The sequence below is a fragment of the Agelaius tricolor genome, unplaced genomic scaffold, assembly GCF_023055355.1.
Source record: "Agelaius tricolor isolate 1412-34295 unplaced genomic scaffold, bAgeTri1.0.p SCAF_5, whole genome shotgun sequence".
In the NCBI taxonomy this organism is placed as follows: Eukaryota; Metazoa; Chordata; class Aves; order Passeriformes; family Icteridae; genus Agelaius; species Agelaius tricolor.
The window spans coordinates 48660170-48665885 of NW_027269265.1; the positions used below are offsets into that span (position 1 = coordinate 48660170).

Consider the following 5716-nt stretch of genomic DNA (forward strand, 5'->3'; position numbering starts at 1 on the left):
AGCAATGCCTGTGGGATGTGCCATTTCAGAGAAGACTGGTCACTAAGGAGGGGAAGTGTGGGTAGATGCTGAGCTTGCCCAAAGCCACATGAATGCAGGGTGAAAAGGAAACATAGTTCTGTCATTCTGCATTATTCTGGGTTCACTGAGCATCTTGTTCTGTCAGAAGCCTCAAGGATGGATTAGGAAGTTTAGTTTTTCATCCCAGGAATCTGTGTTTACAGTGGCTCTATATGAATGGGACTGAACATCTCATCCAGGTTGGAGTTACAGACATCTGGCAGGACAGAAAATAAACATTTGACAGGAATTAAGACCAATAAGAAATATTTTTGCCTGTAAAAACTTTTACTTCTAAAGAGTTTAAATGCAAGATAGGAAGCTTCTATGACAATACTGGCTGAATAGAATAATAAGCATTTTAAAATGGGTAACTAATGTAAAGCAAGAGGTATTTTATTACTCACAGTGAGACCAAAGCTCCTAAGAGAAGACTGTTGGTACTGTAAGAATCTTCTTAGGCTGTGGCTCAGACAAAATGAACTTGGACATGGTTTTCAGGGTGCAAGTTCCAGTAACATCTTCACTTGCCTTCACTTGTGTTCGAGTTGCTTGTTACTGAGAACAGAACCAAGAATGAATTGCTGTTATCTATAAGGCATCAGGTTGTCCTTATCTCTCTGGTGTCTATTCAGAAACCAGGGATCCTACTTTTAGTAGAGCAGGCCAAAGAAAACCAGCTGGGATGTTTCAAGACCATCCTGGTCCCAGTGTGTCCTCAGTGATGATGATAAACAGATTAGAACACTTTTTTTAAATTAAAAAATAGAGTCAGCTTTTAATATGCCAGTGCTCATTCACCTTTTAACTTATCTCAGTTACAGAACTGAGAAGGGAGCTGTGATGGCCAAATTTTTCCTTTTATGTGGCCTTTGTGATCTTATTATCAGCAGTAGATGCTCAGGAGGAAAGCAGACATCTGGCATGACTGACATTGATTTTCTGCCTCAGAGAGCTTCAATGAGAGAAGGCTCAGAACTGCACAAACAGCATGGGGTGAGCAAATTACAGGCATTTTTCTTGCACTTGGAAGATGGAGGCCAGGTCTGTTTTGATTTCCTGTAAGTGATTGATTGTAGGGATGGGTTGACTTATCTCACATGTGTACATAAGAAATTTTATTCTTCCTGTTCTTTCTCCACTGCTGCCTTTTATCGTGGTGGCAGGAGGTGGTGTTGATAGAGTGATGGGAATGCCAGAAATGTGACAGTGTCTCTCCAGGGAAGCTTGACCCTTCCTCAGCCTGCTTGCCCTCCTTTTCATAATAGTTTTCACAGATTAAACATGAAAAATAAAGCAACAGCAGTTGCTGAATGTAGAAACATTTATATTTTTATTCTAGGAGTTAGAAACAGAGCCTTTCCACTGGCCTGAGGTGGCATTTGATCAGGATCTGAGTGATAGCAGATGGAAACAAATGCCACATTCTTATTAAACAACGTGTTTGCCTTCAAACTATGAGATACCATTAGCCCATTGTCACAGAAATAAAGTCCAGAAAGGTGAGTTCAATGTGTACATTTTGCTATTTTCAGTAAAACACAAAATGTTTGTAAATTTATCTCCATTTTGCTAGTATACAAGAGGTTTTACACGGTGACATTTAATTTCTGCTCTCTCCATTTGCTCAGGTCCTGGCTCATGACAGACTGAGTAAAATCTGATGGTGGTGCAGGGGTGAACAGGGACACCAAACCAGGACCTGCAGGTTTGCTGAGTGACCTATAGCTCAGCTGGGAGGTTATCAGTAACCCAAAGCTACTGGGGATGCTGACCAGCCCTGGAAAGGTCAGTGGCATTTCTACCTGAGACATGAGGCTTAATTTGCCCTTAAAAATCCTGGGGGCTATTCCATTTATGATTAGTCCTGCCTTTGCTCTGACATCATCAAGAGCTCTGCTTTCACATGCTGTCAGTGTGTGAGGGAACCTGGCACTACACATAGCTACAGCATGTTCCTGTCCTGTCTTTCCCCTTGATTTATTCTGAGACCTGAACAATTTCCTCCAGCTTTAATGGCTTCATTTCTCCTTTGTAAAATGTGAAGGTGTTTTTGCCTACCAACTTGATGGTGGTACTGCAGAAATTTGTTAATTATGAGTCATTTCAGCTTTATAAAGCAGCATGAAATTGATAGATGGCATTTTCCTGAACTAGACAGGCCCAGACTCCAGAGTGGAACTTGACACCAAAAGTTTATAGAGCCAGATTTCTTGCATTATTCTTTTGAAATACTTACCAGGGTAAGATACAGGAGTTAGTTCATACTCCATAAAAGTCCATATTTTGTGTGGCTCCAGTTTGGTCAGTATAGCCACATCAAACCATTTGAACTGATCTCCTAAGAAAACTAAAAGCTGAAAGATGAGTTTCATCCTGGCTTGCACTAACAAGTATCTCTCCACAGAGCTGATTAGCCAGGATCCATACAGCTCTGGGTCCCTCTCCTTGGCTGCTCCCATGCACACATGAGGATGCTGGTGTTACAGGGATCCAGGGCTTTTGCTGCTTCACGCCCATTTTCTCTGCACTGTCATTGTGGGGAAGGGGAGGGGCTAGCTGATGCAATTCTCATTTCCTGATGTTTACGGCTCTGTGTCTCTGCAACCCATTTTTAAATGTGCAGGAGGGGAATAAATATGGAGAGCTGTATAAGTAAGAGTCAATTTCTGGAACACCGAGACTTCCACAATGTTTTTTTGGTCAGTTGTCTGGTTTGATTGCAAACTGCTTTCTAGCTGACATTTTTCAATACCCAGAACTTCCAAGTCACACCAGTTTTTCTTTTCCCCATAAGAGGTTGGTTTTGTTTGCAAGTACAACTGCTGTGGATTATTAATTCAATATAAAGCTAGATCAAACTGTATTTTTTTACAATGGTTTCCTAAATAAACACTCTAGGTAGCTGGACTAAGTAGAACACATGATTTTGTCTTGTTTCTCTAAGGAAATGAATTTATTCATGAAAGCATGAGTCACCATGAAAGATTCCAAGCCAAACCCATTCCCTTGATGTAACTCTGGAATCTTACTCATTTACTTAGGAACTGCAGGAAATGGGATGCTCTGATAAGTGACATGCACTTAACTACACAATATTGGCTCCCTTTTGGACAGAGACTCTTTTCCAGCATTTCAGACCTTATATATCTGGTTGATGCTCTGTGTGACAGCAGATTATGCATTCTCTCCCAACCAAAAATCAAAAAGTTTGTGTCCAAACTTTCATTTCTGTTAATCAGAATTCCAAGTTACATTGCTGGAAAGTCAGCCTCCTATGGGGAATAAACTGCTGGGCCATACCAACCACTGCAGGAAGCTGAGAGCACTTCTCAGCATTACAGACACACAGACTTGGTACAGGAACCTGTATAGTAAATGATTATCCCTTTCTTGGAGGAGGAAGATGAAGTTTAACTTGCAGTTCAACAGAAGCAGTAATAGAATGGAGACAGGCAGCCAGGTGCTTTCATTTTGGTTCCCACACTTGGGCCTCCCCTTAAAGAGCTGCAGCTGGGCTGGCTGAGCCCAAGGGTAGCAGTCCTGAGGGGTGATGTTGGCTTGTGTTGCAGACCTCAACACCTCTGCTCTTCTCAGAGGGGAAAAATAACTTCACTGTTTCTGCACAAGGTATTCTTTTCAATATTTGGTTTTGTGGTGGTGGTGGTGGTTGTTGTTGGCAGCTCTGTAGGTGGATTCAGAGCCCTTGGCAAAAGACATGACTGTGGTACATGGGTACTGTCCTGAGGGGTTACCAGGCAGAGTTTTAAATGCATTTTACATCCTGTGTGCTAACAGCAGAGCCCTGTTGTCGTATGTATGTTCAAAGTGTGGCTTGTCAGGAAGGGAAGAGTGATTTCTTCTCCTTTGCAGGAAAGAGTTGCTTTGTAGTCCAAATTTTCTTCCACACCCTTTCAATTTTAAATGCCCGTGTTTCTTAATTGAAGCATGATATGTTGCACCATGACTCAGTACCAAAGGTCTGAGCTATGGCAGTGATTCCAAGGAAAAATAAAGATGGGGAGAGAGAGGTGCAGCCTCAATTGCTATAGGGCAATGGTCCTTGGACTCAGCTTCGTTATCTAGCTGCAGTGAGGTCATGAATACACTTCAGGCAGGCACCAAGCTGCACATCTCTGTTGGGAGCACAGGTTTGCAGCACAGGCACTGTAAAGGCACACAGCAGAAAGGGCTCATCAGCTAAAGAGGCAGAATGAACCAGGGGGGTGAATGTGGTAAAGCAGAACAATTGCTAAATATGGTTCTTGACTTGGCATGCTGTGTTTTCCAAGAATATTACACAAATACTAACCCTTATCTCTATTGATTAATTCAGAGTTTTTATTTATACTGGGGTTTTAAATAGAAAATGAAAGGTTGCTGCTTGCCTATGGACTGCCAATGAATCGTTTTCACAGTGCTGTGCTAATTGTGGCATTTCTGACTTGTGTTCCCTCTGAGCCTGTATTTGGATGAAATTGCACAAGTGTTTAGCAAATATTTGCAGGGCATGACCTCATTGTTTTGCAAACTGTGGTGAGTCTTGTTTAAGGGGGAGAATATTACCAAAGGGAGGAAGAGAGGAAGCATGACTTTTAGCTCCTGTGGAGAAATCCTGGTACTTACAGAGCCTCGTGGTTCTCTAAGTTGGGCCCTGTAGTAAGTGGGCCAGCATGCCTGTGTCCTAAGTGCAAGGTACAAGCATTTCTCTCTGGCCACCTGAACCCTGTGTTGTTTTTCTCATGGCTCTATGCAAAATCAGTTTTATCCCTAAACCTTATGTAGTTCTGGCCTTAAGAGGCAGTATCTCAGTTCAGGGGCACTTTAAAAGATGCCATGTGATACAAATGTGAGATGCTGGAAGACAGTATCATGTGTTCTCTTGTGTGTGTGTGTACACAGAGCTGGATTTCTGGAGGCTGGGTCTCCTGAACAGTTCACTCCCCATATATTCTCCACATCTTTTCTGCTAGTAGTACAGCACTTCTGCTTTATGCATCCTATGGGCTGTGTGTTTGTGTGATATTTCATGCTGTGATGTCAGAAGGGAAAGGATAGCTGCATGCTTTAGCTTTTGCTCACTGTGTGAGGGCAAAAAGTGGCTGGAGTGGCAACAGGGCTGTGCAGTCCCCTGGGTCAGCATTAACTCCCTGCCTCATGAGGAGTTTTTGGGCAGCTGCTGGGCAGTGGGGCTTGCCCAGCCTTTGCTCTCAGCCTCTCGACTGAAATGTTTGCAGTCTGGGCAGTGCCAGTTTGCAAAAATGTCAGCATTAGACTTTGAGAGACACAGGACAGAGCAGAGGCCGGGTTTCTGGCTGCTGGGATGTGATGTGGTGTATTCATGTGCTCTGACAGATGGAGCTAGGACTGGTGCTTTCTTTATTCTGTGCATGTGTTTGGCTGCTAACCCAGCCTCATTTTTGAATCTCATAAACTCTGTGGGGGTGCATATTTTGAAAAGAAATCTGTTTCAATCTGAAACTTTTGTAGCTGCTTCTTCTCCAGGTTTGGACTTGAAAAGTCAAGTCAGTTAAAGGCTGTGGTACTCAATAAATTTTGGAAAATTCTGGATTAAGGATATGTCTTTAGTGTTCTGTTTGTATGTTTAGGTGTAATGTTGAGCATGCATTCTTTGGGTAATAATCTTAGGCTTGCA

The 5716-nt window shown here is 42.7% G+C and overlaps 1 long non-coding RNA gene across 1 annotated transcript; it reads left to right on the forward strand.

The window, feature by feature from the left end:
* Positions 1–401: 401 nt before the first annotated feature.
* Positions 402–2970, forward strand: LOC139590322 (uncharacterized). Its single transcript, XR_011679300.1, has 3 exons — positions 402–1056; positions 1403–1562; positions 1692–2970. It is a non-coding gene; the product is annotated as an uncharacterized lncRNA (long non-coding RNA).
* The last annotated feature ends 2746 nt before the right edge of the window (positions 2971–5716 follow it).